The 16280-nt window shown below is 40.4% G+C and overlaps 1 long non-coding RNA gene across 3 annotated transcripts in view; it reads right to left on the bottom strand.

The window, feature by feature from the left end:
• LOC110395728 overlaps positions 1-16280 on the bottom strand; it is a 212141-nt gene that overhangs the window by 134674 nt on the left and 61187 nt on the right. The window contains exon 11 of one of the 3 annotated variants that reach the window (XR_002436595.1): positions 5169-9435. The exons of the other annotated variants lie outside the window; for them this stretch is intronic. This is a non-coding gene — a long non-coding RNA (uncharacterized LOC110395728). Of the gene's footprint in view, positions 1-5168; positions 9436-16280 lie in introns of those variants that run through there. 3 annotated transcript variants of the gene reach the window in all.

The following is a 16280-nucleotide window of genomic DNA, read 5'->3' as shown; positions in this document are numbered from 1 at the left end:
AGGAGGTGGATTAAAGCTAGTTCTGCTATATCCAGGTTACACTGCTGTGTGCAACATCCCTTATCACTTTACAACCCTCTGACATCACACTGATGGGCACCAGCTGAGAGGCTCAAGTCTTGCTTCCCAAGAAGGCAAAAGGAATTTCTGCATCTTCAACTCATATTTTACAGTTTTCAAGTCATCACTAGAGGTAGATGTGTTCCTTGAGAGATGAGAAGCTTTTCAGTGTAACCCCTTTCATATCCTCAGGAGTCAAGGTAGGAACACACCTTTGATCACCACAAACAAAACAGCTGACAGTGAGTGTTATTTCCTGTCTGGAAACACAGAGGCTATCCCATTAGTTACCAAAAGTTTTAAAGATGAGAAATTGCAGCCAGACATCAATATGCTCTCGAGAGGGTCTCAGGTATGCAGTAACCCACCTTCACCATTACTGATGCACATACGCGCATTAATCCATGGAACTGGAATATAAAAACTTCAATACAAATGCTGTCATAAACTGTTCCAAACTGAATTAAAATGCAGGCATGTCAGAATGCTGCCCCAAAATGCAAAATCTATTCTTGAAAGAAAAACATTCTGCCCAGCATGCCCAGCAAGGTCCCCCAGACCTGCAGCTACCTGTTGTGGATGTCTGTCACTGCTATCACATCAGAACAGGTTGCTTTTGCCCCATTACCATAAAAAAAAAAAAAAAGCTCCATGCTTCCTATAGTCATGGCAGTGCCACTGTGAACAGAGAAAGCCCAAATGAATAAATGCCACTTGGTGAATGAATGGGAATGAACAGTCCCTGGTACCTTGCTCTGTCTTCTCTTCCCGCCAGTGATGGTTTCTTAAAATATTCTACTCATCTCAGACTTGCCATCCGCTTGAATGAATTTCCCTTTTAAAATAATATGTCAGTTCATCTACATCAGCAACATTTATTTCATTAATGGAAAGAATTAGCTCTTTGTAGCAAGTCAAAGACTGTGGAGCCAAAATATACTGTACTTTCTCCTAAGTGACCTGGAGACCCTTGGACAAACTCCTGCGGTGCCATTTAAAATGAATAGTTATACAGAAAAAAATAGCATTTTAATGTTTATTTAACATAGATACCTTTCTAAAAGAGGGGAATTTCAACATTTTTAAACATCTGGTTGCCTTATATTTTAGTTTGTTTCTCCAGCGGTACGAGCGGAACGTCTTCAATTTAGAAAAGACAAGTCTATGTTTTTATCCACATGGATGCTCTCAGGTTACAAGCAGTGCAGATGAGAAGCAGATATACAAATACCTTTTAAAATTATTTTAGGATTGACATTAAATTTTAGAGGGCCGGTTTCTACTGTTAGTTACATTAGTGAGATCAGTGAAACTAGTCTGGATATATAGTTGCGTACCCCATACTAGTCATTACAGATACTTCTGCACTTCAAGCATAAAAGTATTGCATAAGCCAAAGCACAATTAATTTAAACAGCTAAATAACAGCATTCATTTGCACTTGTAAGTGGTTCAAATTTTTACCTAGACGCTATTGTAGTGGAGACGTTACGATACTGCAAACCTCCCAAAAAATCATACAAACACACGCAGACACATACGTATTGTCTACTGAATGTGGATGTGGCTTCACCTTCTAGTCACTGGGTCACTTGTTTGGTCTTTTAGCTAAGTAAAAAAATCCTGACAAAAGTGTTTTACCCATGTAAACAATCTTGTAGCCTTGAACTTCTCCCATCAGTCTCCTTGCTCTGTTTGGCTCCCAAGCACCAGATTTTGAAGTGAGTTTGAAAGACCTCAAAGCATCTCTGGAATTGTGTTCTTTTATTCCCTTGTTTTACGATCCTCTTTCCTAACAGGCATGCAAAGTTAACTTGCTTTTCTTATTAAATGCTTAGCACTCTTATCTGTGATAGTTATTACCTTTTCAATCCTAGAAAATTTTCTTCCACCTGCTCATCCAACGCTGTATCCATTCTCCTCAAAGCAGCCTAACAGCTCCTGTTAACTTGGGTAACTACCACAAACTTCAAAATTCTTAGGATCACTGATTTCTAGCATCAGGAAGTCTTCCACACAGGGCATTCTTCCTCTTAAATATAGTCCTTAGTGCTGGCATTTGACAGTGATAAAATATCTGTTCTTCCAAACACATTTTATCAAACAGTCCCATCTGGTCAGCAAAAAAGGTCCTCCCAGCACAAAGTTTAATTACATCAGGCTATTATTCTAACAATAACTCGATATTTATTTCCAAATAAAGAGGTAAAGGGTCAAATGAATAGCACTATGCTAACAACTAGCCTGGCGGCTTTTCTGAAAACAAAAAGCAAAAGCATGTTTCTACCCTTGAGATGATAATAACCCTTTCAGAACTTTTACACAATGCTTTAAATCCTTGCAACATGGAGTGAGCAATTTTATCTCTGACTAATTGCCTCAACCTAATCTGTTAAAGAAGTCTGTGAGCAGTTTGTCAGCACATTTAGCTTTATCAACAAAATGTGAAATTTAATCCAGTTATCTGAGGAGTGCAGTTTTAAATAAAACTGTATTCAGTGGCAACAATTATTTTATGGCCTTTGCCTACCAAGATGTGTAAGATTTTCATTATTTTTGTTCAGAATCAGTGTCCTATTAACCTGACTACAATTACACAGATTACTTTGTTCTCTTTAAACATAACCTCCCGTAGCCTTTTTTTTGTTTAATTATTACTTGGAACTACTGTATTGTTTCAGAGCTAATATTTACACTGAATTCCAAGAAAATAATTAAAATGGAGTTAAAGATCCATGTCATTCACAATCCCAAGACCCAGATTTGCTAGTATTCACTATTTTGTGGCTCTTTTATGTAAATTTGCATGAAAAACTGTCTCCAGGAATCCATTCCTGCCAGGGAGTGTGACATTCCATAGTCAGCAATACAAGAGGAATAGAACCATCAGATTTCTGATTAAGAGCTAATAGTTCAGCTATCATTTTTAGAAAATATAGCTCATGCGTTAAATTATTTTCAAGGTCTTAAACAACTCACATTACTATGGTGAGCTTAAAATCAGGTAAATCATCTTTTTTTCCTCTGTTGTGTAAATGAATAGTCTCTTTGGTGCAGTTACGTGGAATGCTGCAATAAGTAAGTGATATCCTTCATGGCAACTCAGCATTCAATGCAATAAATGACTTTTATGGCTGGTTACATAGTAAGGCAAGGCTGGGGTGTTTAATAACCACAAAAAGCTGTTTATTGCACATGAAGTCCATTGCCACTGATGCTCTATTTTCATAGCAGAAAGCATTTAAAAGCTTTTTTTTAAAAAAAAGGAAAACAAAAAAAATCAATACAATTTTGGTTTGCAGGTATTTTGCACCACCTTTCCTAAATCTCCTACATTCAAGGCTTTTGAAAGGCATCATGCGCATTGTGATATGCACATATATAAACTGAATCTTCTGTGCAGGGAACAGTTTAGTGGGCCTTGAAATTCCTTGTATGTAGCCTCACATGAAGTGTGAGCCTGTACCATGCTATGTTCACACATCAAGAAGCATTTTAGAAAGGTATGCTCTTTCTAGAAAGGTAAGCAACGTTCTCACCAAAAAAGGCTTGTGGATCTTTCACCAGCTGGAGAAGGAAGGCAGCTCTCCATCTCACAGGGCTGAATGGGTTGAAGCAGAGAACATTCTCCAGGTTGAATGTTTTAGCTACTGAAACAACTATCTGCAGATTGACACAGCAGATATAGAAGTAGGATGATGCAGATGATGACTTGTGCAAAGAAAGACAGCGTTGTGCTGTGAACTGCACCATACAGCAGTCCAGCTTTGAGATGTACTAACGGCTATATGAAAAAGTTTGGGAGTTTGTCCCCTTCTGACATCATTGCCCATGACAAGCTGTGATCCCAGCTGCATCTTTAAGTCAAAAAAGTGAATTGGTGTTTTACTAACAGAACAAGATGGCTCAGAAGTATTGTGGGATATATAACCGTACATAACTTAAAATTAATATATAAACTGGGTGAAGTAACCTATGAAAGGACATATTTAAAAAATTATTCCTTGTATTTTTTCTCAATGTGACTAACATCTGTTGGTCATTTTGTCCACCAGCCCACAGAGGTTCAGAATATGAAAGAGGTAATGAACTGCTAGCAAGGCTCTGCTTTGCAAGAGTGTTTCTTTGATTTTTTGGTCATAATTGTAGCAGCTTTGACCAGTCACAAAATAATAATCAATAATAGGACCCTTTTTGTTCTCAGTCTAATCCTGCAGCCAGCAGAACCATGTCCTCCAGCTCATCCTCACCCACGAGCAGCAGGGCAAATACTGCACCAAGGAGAATCTGCTTACAGATGACCTCTGCTTTAGGGCCTGTTATCATCTCAGCTGAAGTAACAAAACCCAGGTGCTCCACAGAGCAGCTGTTTGTCACCCTTCCTGAGAGTCTGGCAGGTCTGAAAGTGAGGAGAGATCTGAAATCTCACGCAGACATAACTAATGCATTTAATTCCCTAGAAAATGAAACTGCTCTTTGAGTTCCCCTAAGTGATGGTTGTAACAGGAGACATGGAGCTGTCGGCACCCGTGTGGGAGCACCATTTGATGGAAACTGGGAACCCTTGCGTAATGCAGACTCAATCCCCAGAGGACAAATAGGATCGGCCTCCTTAGAGTAAAAGTCTTTTCCTCAAATCACTGCTTTTTATGGGTGCTCTATTGCCTCTAAGTTAAGCTAAAAGAAATAAATGATAGTGTTCAGCTGTGCCAACTAACTTCACCATTCAACTACACATCTTGGTACAGAGTGGATGAACAATCTGAAGAGAAAATTATCTTTTACAGAACTATTGCTCCATCAAAAATATATGATTCTCCCAGCTTTCGTTTAATATTTTAACCCACCACAGTGGGAAGGCTCCTCCTTTATGTACACAAGGAAGGCGCTTCAATGCACTGGAATCCCAAAGCAAGTGATCAAGGTCCTTCCTATCCCTCCTACCTTTACCTCCACCGCACATTTCAGAGCTGTTGACGCAGCTCCTTGTGTGGTCTTGAAACCGAGGCTGTTCAACAGCAGCCAAAAGAGAGGGGAAAATCTGCTTTTTTATTTATATAAATCCGGCTAAGAGTTTTTATTTATTTAGAATGGAGTTTAAACTGCGCTTGACTCTAAATAAATAAAACACATTATTTTCCCTCCCTACTGGTTGCCACCAAGCCGTGTGAATTTCAGAGACCACACAGACAGCAGCGGCTGTGTGGTAGGATGGGGAGCGAGGCAAAGGGAGCAGCAGCACAGAGGTTGGGGCTGAGAGCCCTGCAGGTGAAGGAAGTGTTATGAAAGGCACATTATAAGAGTATGGATAAACCTCACTCTGAAAAAGACATCAGTTTCTTGGATATTGTGCTGACGCTGATCCTCCATCCCGAACCATACAGCATTGACTCCTATCCATCACAGTAACAACTCTGAATAACAGCAGCCCAGAGGGAGCACAAGGAAGGGGGACAGGCAGGAAGAATGGCAGGACAGCACGGACAGGAGGGCACTCCTCATTTCAGTCTCCAGTTAAGTGGAGAGAAAGGGAAGTAAATATTTTCAAGATTTTTTCCAGGCTAGCCATTACTGGGTACAAACCAGCTTCTGTCAGATCCTTGAAAAAATAAATCATAAGGGAAAATCCCACAAAGATTAATATTCTGGGACAAGGGATTGGATTCTTTTTCCCTTCTTGTCAATCACAGGTAACATTTCTGTAACACATCTTTTTTTCAGTCTTTAAGTCACAAAGTCAGTGGACCAAATGCAGTTCATCTTTGGAGTAGCCCCTGGAAAGAATTTAGACCTATCTTAAATGGAAGCAAGGACAGGTGAAAGACAGATGAAAATTGCACAAAGCGCTACTTCACTCCCTGCTTCAACTGCGAGTTTGATCACATTCAGTGATCAGAAAAAACACTGACTCCGAGTTACATGCCACACCTGATAGTCCCTCTCTTCTTCACATGGTCAGTAAATGAACAACTTTAGGAAAGGCCACATCTGATACTTTGGAAATCCAGCTTCCCAACTTATGTATCCACTAGGCTAGGAACCTGCTAAAGCTCCCAGCATTTGTCCTTTCAGTATCCAGCTAAAACCAAACATATTCGCTGTTCCTACATTATCTGCTTACAGTAAATGTCATACAAACCCAATAATTTATGGAAAGGTCCCATTTCAGAACTTCAGATAAATGAAGAACTAATCCATCCGACACTCTGACTGTCCCTGAACTGCTGCATCTCTGATTTGAGTTCTTGTTTCTCCTGTCCTTCCAACACTTCTCTGTTTAAAAGACAATACAGAGGAAACCACAAAACCCATCTTTTTGGTAGGCATCTTATTGTCATTGGCTAAGGACTCCACCAAGCCACATTTTGCTCCACATTTTGTTTAGTGGTTTGCCAACGTCTTGAATGGAAGAAAAGCTGATTGCAGACCAAGTCATTTCTCCAGAGGACTGTGGTCTTCATTTGATCCACAAGGCTTAATCTTGATCTCAGTGAGATAACAGAGGGACCTACTTTTGCCTCCAAATTTGAAGATATATTCACCTATACAAACCTGAAATCATTACTGTTGGAACCAGAAGAGTGATGGATTATTGCTTATGGAACGTCTGGGAAGACTAACTGAAAAGGCTGGAATTGACAGTATAGGCCAAAATTAAATGGGAAATAGCATTATGAGGCAGACCTGTGCAAATGCATGATTAAAATAAGCTATTTTATACGTTCTAATACAATCCTTGGCAGCAGCATCTGTTAACCTGGTGTGAGTATGAACTTGCATATGTCTTTTTCCTGGGATGAACATCAAACACCAGCAGAAGGACTCAGGTGCAATTAACAGCAGCTACTAAGATTTTCTCTATTTATTAAGGAAGGAAGAGGGATCAGTGAACATGTGAAAGAGGGAAGAAAACTTAACAGGAAGACTGGCAAGGCAGAAACGGTCAAAGGAGAGTAGAAAACATACTGGTAGGTCAAACCAACGGAAGAGCCTACATTTTTCTCCAAATAAGGCAGATATTCAGAGTCCATAGCTTGTGAGGCACTTAGCCAAAGTCAAAGCAAGACATACAAAACCCTACCACAAGACAGACTGAAAGAAAGAAAAACACTGATATCTCAGCTGAGCAGCAACTTGGCTCAGAATCTGCTGCTGAAGGAAAGGTCAGCAGACAGCCTTTATTCAGTGATGACTGCTGAATACAAGGAGACAGAAGCAATGGGCAGATAAAGATGAAGAGATGATTAGAGCAGCAGTAAACCCTTCCCAGTGGGAAGGGCACTGGGCAAAGCAGATATCTGCCTGTGTTCCCAAGGACATTTAAAACCAGAAGCACTTCCAAGAGGAGACTTGTAACCCTGTCTGGACTCAGAATATCCTTACAAACTCATCCTGTTCAGACAGTGCTGCAGCACAGATTTCCACAAGCCACTTGGCTTTTTAGGCTGTCTTCTAGTGACATGCATGGACAGTATGCTGCTTCATGCTGGCTGCAGGGGGATTATCAGTCTCCCATACAGATTTGGGATCACTGGCCTTCAGTTAACACACTTGGCACATTTCCACCCAATTTGCTCAATGTGAAAGCTTCCTATCCTTTTACTCATTTATTTTCCTACTTCCACCATCTGACATTCTAGGTATAGCATTTTATTCTAAAGTTGCTCCTTCCCAGCAGTACTCCCCTTCCTCACTTCTCTCTCACTTCTTTCACTTTGGGTGGAGTTAGCCTACGTACAGCCAAATGTAAGGTCAGACCACAACCAACTGCTGCTCAGAACAGCTGCAAACGTAATGGAGATTTCCCCGTTAATCCTAGTTTGCAAGACCTTTGCCTGTCATAGCACAAGCCTTTACAGAGTGAAGATAGAATTCTTAGCACCAAGAACAAAGATGCAGATACCAGTAAACTCAAAAAATGAATCAGGAACTCTCCATCTCCTCTGACCTATGTCTTCTCACTAGATACAACAGCAGCACCTCTCCAAACTACTCAGACACGTTTCTGAAGAAATTTTCAATGTACTGTGCCCTCATAGACTGGGTTGAGGGCATGTGTTTTAACCTTCCTGCTTTTTTGTTTTGTTTTGTTTTTGTTTTTAAATCTTTATTCTGCTCTCTGGGTGGCAAAAATAGAAAAGACTTAAATTTAAAAAGCTCTAGAGAACCTATGAGAAATCTCTTCATATTTGTGTGTGGTCCTGCAGTTTTGTCCGTTGTCTGACATTTTAATTTCCTGTTCCCCTTTTTTGGTAGGATTCTGATTTCCTCCCAATCTTCCTCCTTTCTCCATTACAGAAATGTGACAGGCATCTCCATTTCTACCATCTGTTTTCTATTCACATTTATAAATATCGAAGCAAATAATTATTTGGGCAAACATGGATGGTATAGCCTGTCTCATCTTCTATCAACATTTAACTGCTACCATCCATTTTCAGCCTTTCTACTTCTTAGTAATAACTCCTTTGTACCATACTAGAAAATATAGTTCATGGTCTAACTTGTAAATGAAACTAGTTTTAATTGGCTTCATGCTTTTAGGTTAGTAATAGCCGTTCAGGGTATTCTGTGCCCCTCTGAAATGCTATGTCAATAAAGTCCAATTGCAACTTCTCTTTGAAAAAATATCTTTGTTGTTTACACAATCTAAAACACAAGAGTACTATCCATGAGTAGAGTGACAAAACATCTATGTCGAGCAACAGAACTTCTGGCCTGAGTGAGCAATCAAACACAAGTGCTCTGCTAGCAGAGATGTAGTGTTGCTGGGAACAGAAAGATTGGGTCTGCTGCAATCCTAAGGTGTTCAAATGTGTATCACCCAATTCCTCTCTATTCCTGTTTTATATGCTAGCTCAGCTCTCCATGGAAAGACTCTCTACCCATGAAATTCCTCCCAACTGTCCAGCTGCCATTTCCATAGGACACAGTGCTTTTCTGCTGCAGTTGCCTATGGTGTGCATCAGGATGATGCTGATCTGTGACAGAGGCACTCGGTGTCTCTGTACAACATGTAAGAAATCCTAACACAGCACTTCGGAGCATTCCTAATGCCTTTCTGTTTGTCCACCCTCCACAGTCAAAGCACGTTAGCATCAGCCCAGAGGCAAGCAAGCCAGGAGACAGGGGCTGAGCTGCCACAGCAGAACTTCACCTGCCGCTCACAAAGCAGAGAATTCCATGTCCAAAGCAGGGAGGAGCCACCAGTCCTAGGAGAGCTTCTGAGAATAGCCACAAGGAAGCTGGCACCAGCCCTCTCCTATCTCGTTTGGTCACCCAGGCTGGCTTTCCTCTCCTCAGACTTGTGGCTGTGATCCTGAATTCATCTTCTGGAAGTTTTCCCAGATGAACATGTGTAGCTTTTCCTTGGGGCTTAAAAAAAAAACACAGAAAGAGCTTTCAGCCCATTTTTCTGTATCACCACAGGCTTCCCTGGAGATGTCTCTGAGGTAGATATATGGTGAGGTTACACATTCCCAGTCCTCACCGGGAAAGGGATTGCAAAAGAACATTCCAGTTATTTTAAGTTATGGAAAAAGTAATCAAATATTTCACTCACCGCTAAAATGTCATCCTTTTATGCTTTTCACAAAGAATTCTCTCATTATATTAGATAGGCCTGGAGAGACTCCAGTCTCTGCGGGTTGCAAGCATTCCCCTGTTCTGTTCAGAAATCAAAAGCCTCAGTCTGTTTTTCAAGAAAGCCAAATCACTTGGTGCCCTGCTACTGACCCAAAACTTAACAGCAATACACCTGATTTCTCTTATAAACTGCCTCAGCCTTTCCTTCAGGCAGCTGCAAGCACAGTACTCTCCCACATGCTTTGATAAAAAGAATAATTGCCCATGAAGAAATAAGAAAGTCCAGAACAACAGCCACATCAGCAATCTCTTGAGAAAAATAAGTGAAAAATTTTAGTCACCAACACTGACTAAACAAGGCAGCAGGCCTATTAGTAGCCTGACTTTTAATTGACTAGATCTCTCTTTATTTTGTCACAATGCTACACCAGTACAGCAGTGTTAGATGAGTATTGCAGCCTTGGAAAGAAGGCTGAGAGGTTGAGCAAGGCAGATTCAGAGAGCAGCACTGAACACAAGCAAGCAGTTCTCACTCCAGGAGAGAGGTGAAGCATGTTCCTACCTCTTCCATATCATCATAATGCCCGGAAACTCAGAGAACCACAGGAACTAGTGATAGGACACTGCACAAACACATAAATGGATAGTCCTAAACCTATATCCTACCATTCTTAATTCTACAGATAGCAACACTGCATGAAAAGTCTTGCATCACGGTAGAGAAAAAGGCCAAGTAAGAAATGTCTATATTGAGAAATACACCATTTTTCAGTCTATGCTGCTTTAATTTGAACTCCTACATTTTATTCTGTAAAATCCTGTGATGTATCTCCTGAAAAAATGCTGCAAAGTTTCCCACATGATCTTCATAAAATATCTTTCTGCAAAATCTCAGAAGCAGAAGAAAAAATCTATTTAAAGAACAAGTATAACATGTATTCCAGGCTACCTTAAGGATGATGGTAAGAAATGACACTAACTGAATGTTACATTAAAAAAAAAAGGAAAAAAAAAAGCTAGTTTCTTTTGAAATGCCAGAGATTTTGTTTGAAAAGAAGGATGCATTGGGACAATACACAGGTGTAAGCAGTAGCTTTTAGTGCAGACATTGTCCTTGTGCAGCCTTGTCCCAGTGAACCTATGAGGATAATAAAAAGTATCAGATATTACATCTTATCCTGTAGACTCAACTCATATGAGCAAATCCCATTGCCCTTGCAGGTCGCACTCCTGTACACGACCCAGAAGAAAAGGTGAGTGACCAAGAGCCATTATTAACTCCCTCTAGAGTTGCCTCCAGTGGGGAGAAGGAGAGGGAAGAAATTGTGAATTATTCACAATTTTCAGTTTATCCCTAATCCCCTAATTCTGTCTTTCTGAGGGTAGAGACTTTTACTTAATGGCAGTGCCAGAAATAACAAGCTAAAATTACATGTTTACGAAATGGGGTCTTAGTTACTTATTAGGATCAACTGGGCTTGAATTAATGTTGGCTCACATTCAAGAGCACTGAGTGGACTGAATAAGCATCACAGTTTTAAAACTCGTTAATGGTTGTTTGTTGTATGTATTTAATATACTAGAAACATCCAGGCATGCTATACCATAGTTTTCTTATAAACTTACAGACACTGAAAAATATGGCTAATGTACCACTACATTCTTTGGATTTGTAGCTCTACTTACACCAGTGATCGAAGAATGAAGGCAATTCTGAATATATCATCTGTCTCAGAAGGTAAGTGATAAAGCAAAAAATGGTAGAAGTAGTGTTTGTGTAAAAGTGGTGATGAAATGTAAGCAGAAGATAATCCAGGCTAGTTAAAAAAGAGCTACTGATATTTTAGGTGGCATAGGAGTTCAAAAAAGCTTACTGCTGATGGACACTGAACACATGAAAATTACTCTGCATTTTGAACCAAAGAAAAACGCACATGAAACACTTGCTCCTCATGATTTATTAGTGAGCAGAAGCACAGGAAAGACAATCATTCCCACATATTTAGATGCACATTGCTTCTTCCAATATTAGATTGTTTTTGTTTTTATTTTTTACTGTGGGAAGGCCAGTAGTGCTTAAATTTGCATGACTGCACTGCTGTTTTTCTGAAGATTTAACCACATGAGGGATATTCACTGTAGAGGACAATGTGTCAGGAATCACTGAACATAAGAAACAAAGGAAGCTTGACCACACGAGCTTTCTGTTTCAAATTAGGAACGAGCTTTTGAAGCAAATGTCCTCAGCATCCCACTTACCATGCTTTGGTTTGCACTTCAAACAGCCTTGGGGCTCACAGACCAGGTAGAAAAACTAAACGGGAAGGTCCACCCCAGAAGCACACCTACTGCACTCCAACCAGTTAAAAATAGTCCAAGGTAAACCCCCTGAAATGTGCCTGCTGTGGACATCAGCACCTTAGCCCCAAGTGCTCTGCTCTGGAGATCCACTGTTACAGCGCTGCAGTCCTTGCTAACATGAATGCAGCTGGGAACAGCTGAATAAAACAGGGGTGCGACCATGAACAGTAATATGTAGAATGCTCTGAAGTGAAACAGAGTGTGGAAGCAGAGGCATCAAAATGCTACCTTTCAAGCAACTCATCTACTCTAAGGCAAGTCCCAAAACCCTGACACCTGAGCAAAGCATCCTCTGAGCTGATTACATCTTTGGTGAAAGACAGTACTCTACCAAATCCAATCCAAATAAAAAAAAAAAAATGTCGCTTTCAGACAAAGGCTCAAGGCAAAAATCTTTCTTCAGAAAATAAAAGCAAAACAAACTTATGGGTCTGACTGAAAATGATGGCAATAACAATAACACATGGCAATAATAAATATCACAGGATATGTTTTGTCATCAAAACATTGAAAACTGACTGAAATGATTGACCTTGTCTGAACACAGTTTTTCTAATTAAAAAAAAAAAAACAAATCTTAGAAAAAAGAAATCCCTTTCTGTCATACATAACCACAAAGCAGTGGTGAATCAGGCTCACATACAGCCAGGTTTACCACAAACCGAGATGCATCTGCAATTGACATAATACCTACAGCACTCCCTCAAGGACACAGCCCTGTCCTACACAATCTTGACTACATTTAACCAGAAGCAAGGGAAAGTCTGACCAGCCTAAGCCCTATGGCCACAAGCTTCAGGGAAACAAACAAACATCATCCTCCTCCCCTTCTGGTAAGAAGGGAAGCATGCTACTGAAGACAGTTTCATGTGCAAGGGCTTTCAGCCAGCATCTCTGGTAGGAACATTATTGTAAGCAGACATCATCTGGGCCATGGGGGAGCACTCTCTCGCTCTCACATCCCTACAGTGGAGAACTCTGTGGCAATAGAGAAGTTTGCCGTGAGAGATGCAGCAGAGCTAAGACACTGAAACTCCCAAGCCAATTCCAGTAAAGCCTCCCACATTCCGGTGGCCCCAGGGAGGAGAAGGCAAGGGTTGCATAGATCATTGCACTGACCTGTAAAAGCTGACTCTTGGATAGATCAAAAACTCTAGTGAAGTCTAAGTCCATTAAAGATTTTCAAAGGTAACCTGTGATTTTGGGCCCCTGGTCTGAATAACTCAACAGGCCTGAAAGCTTGGTACTTTTGGAAAAAAATGACTACTTGAGGCATCTCAAGGTCTCAGGCATGCTTCTTGATGAACAAGTTATTCACAAAAGCACGCAGAAAAGAAAAACCTAGTTATAAATAACAGATAAATTTATTCCTATACTATAGGAAACATTGATAGGTAATGAAAAACAGTCGTGTTTGGGGCAGGACCATAACATAAGTAACTGTATTATAATTTGAAGGCCACGCCATCCCATTTTTTTTTCAGCTCAAAGTGCTTTATTACTTCAGCAGATTAACAGGGTCTTCTGAAGAAAAGGAAATCTAACGTTTTGTTTCTCTCCATTATTCCCCTGACTGCTTCAGAACTATCATCTGAAGACAGTAGTTGCAGAAGAAAGGTGCTGAGAAGGCTAAGGGGAGAAATGTATGTTGGATTATAAATATGAAAGAAAAGTGCTAATTAAAGCATAGTGTCTTTTAAACAAAAGCATTTTTTTAGTAGTGCAGAGCAAATTAAGGCTGCTGAATTACCTGAATAAATATTTTATGCTGCCAAAGAACATAACATTCATTCAATTTCTCATCAATTAAAAAGAAGTTATGGCAACAAAACCTAACTGCATTCAGAAAATTGCCCACAACACCAACACTAATACAAAGAAAGGCAAAGTAGGCAAATACCACTTTCATGAAAATCATGCTGAGAGCTAAGACCTTTCAGAATCAGAGTGGATGAGATATCCACTCTGCACCATCTGAGCAAAGCAGCAGACTTCTTGTGGTTAAAGGGTTTCAGAGAGGATTCATCAGACCTAGAACAATGTTGCAATCCCATATAATGTTGATTTCTTCATAAGCTCTTCTTCATTCTCCCATCATTCTGGCAGTAATAAATCACAGCAGTTTAAAAGAAGGTCATGTACACATTTTCATATTTCATGCATGATCCCATTGCACAAGACAAATGATCTGGAATACTTTGCTTGAGAGTTGTAAAGTCATCAGTTCACTTCTGGATTTACTTTAATACATCTCAATGGAATACTTCCATCCTTTTCTCCTTCAGAAGGACTTTGTACACTCATTTGTTCCCTGACTATTATCGGGAAGGTCTAAAACTCATCCAAAATTTAACAGACCACAAAGCTCTCATTCAGAGGCACAATACATGAGACCATGCAATCCAACTCCCTCCTGATCTCTAGCCCTCAGTTAGGCACTACAGCACCCTGCACAGCTTATGGAGCTATATAAGTACCTCAGAATAAGACACAAAACACACACACACCTGGCACCTGCACCTCATTGGGACCTCCAGTCACCAGTATTGTCCCTGAAGGGCCTCCGTCCGACAGCTTCAGCATGTTCCAACCCAGCAAATCCAATCCTTAGTCACCTCCCCAGGGAACATCTGTGCTCTTTTCCTCTGCTCACCCAGCAGTCTTCTCTGGTCCTTATTATTCATTTTTTAAGTCCAGTGGAACCTAGACCATGGGAGACCTGCTTAATCCCAAAGCGATCAAGTTATGCTTAGCATGGCTAATATTGGACCAGAAATTAATAACTTCGGCTGGATCAGACCTGGTTCTGTATTAAATTAGTCTGATGCTTTCGCTGCCCTTGTGTCCCAGGGAATCTCTATTCCACTTTTCCCACAGACTGTGCTACACCAGCACTTTGTTTGGGAGAGCTGTGTGTGGAATTGTGCGTATGGTAATAATGTCTGATATTGTGAGGCTCCTACACAACATCACCTCAGATGAAAGCTTAAGCACGTGCATATCTGTCCTTGACTTTTTTAAATTCATTTTTTCATTCATTTTTCTCTTTGTATCTCCATGTTTTGCTAGTCAGAGGATATTATTCTGCATCTCTGCCATTTACAATCTCCTACATTTATTACTTGTTTAGTTTGGAAATTTATTCACATTTACAAATGTTCTACATGAGGATCAACTTATGCCTAATATAAAATACAAATTCCTGTGTCTCAGGACACTTATTCTGTATGTGTTCATAGAAACACATCTACTTACATTTTCATTACATCTTTAGGCCTACATGCTAACTAAACTGAAGACAATACAGAAAATGATCACTGGTACCTAGACCTTATTTTTGAGCAGAGATTTGGATTTTATGCTTCATGTCAGACCAAAACACTTTACATACTATTTACTTGAGCTGCAATGTTTATTGTGGTTGAAATTGTGACCCTTGCTCCAAGCGAAACTGTCAGGGTCCCTGCTAAATTCCCCAGATCTAGCAACAGCTATCAATTTGGTAGAGATAATGGGCCAAGGGATTGCTCCAGACCCCATTTGCATGCTCCAAAAAAACACTGGTGTATAGTTGCAGCAGTAGCTGCCTGCCATCTCCTTGCTTCACACATGATAGAGAGCTCTCTCTGCTCCCACTCTCTCATGCCTCAAGCCAGGCAACAGCTTGTAATAAAAAGCTGACGCCAAAAATTTGAATCATAACTGTATATTGAACCACTCGTCTGAAGCGCTTACATCCTCAGCAACATATGGATCCAGCAAAGGATCTCAGAGAGGGAGAGGGGAGGAGAGAGAGATGAGAGCTTCTAGCTGAGAAGCACATGGATTCTTGCGAGTAGCAGCAAAGAGCTGCTGGAACTGATTTACCACTAAAGCTGTTAAGCAATAACTTTTTCCAATTATTGGTCTCGCAAATAATAATCAGGTCAAAATTAACAATGTGAACATAAAATTTTTCTTAAAGGAAAGGGAGTGCAGTCCCGTGGAGGTAGGGGAAGCATGAGGGCTCAGAAGGAGAAGACTTACATGAGTGTCATGAAGGTGGGAAGTGTGTTTTGTATCAGGCACAGAGCTGCGGGACACCACGCAGCACACTTCCAGCTCCCTATCTCACCTCAGAAACAGTCAAATGCCACTGTAGTGACAGCAGGGATGAGCTGGAAGCCAGAGCAGGGTATGATGTCTGAGGTCGCATACGCGTAACAGAGAGACAGAGATTTAACGGCAGAGATTCAAATCTCAAATACACGATCTGGTTTTGTACAAGTTTTCCT

This window comes from Numida meleagris, chromosome 3, assembly GCF_002078875.1.
Source record: "Numida meleagris isolate 19003 breed g44 Domestic line chromosome 3, NumMel1.0, whole genome shotgun sequence".
In the NCBI taxonomy this organism is placed as follows: Eukaryota; Metazoa; Chordata; class Aves; order Galliformes; family Numididae; genus Numida; species Numida meleagris.
Note: the sequence above shows the minus strand (reverse complement) of the source record. Positions and strands in the feature narration are given on the sequence as shown.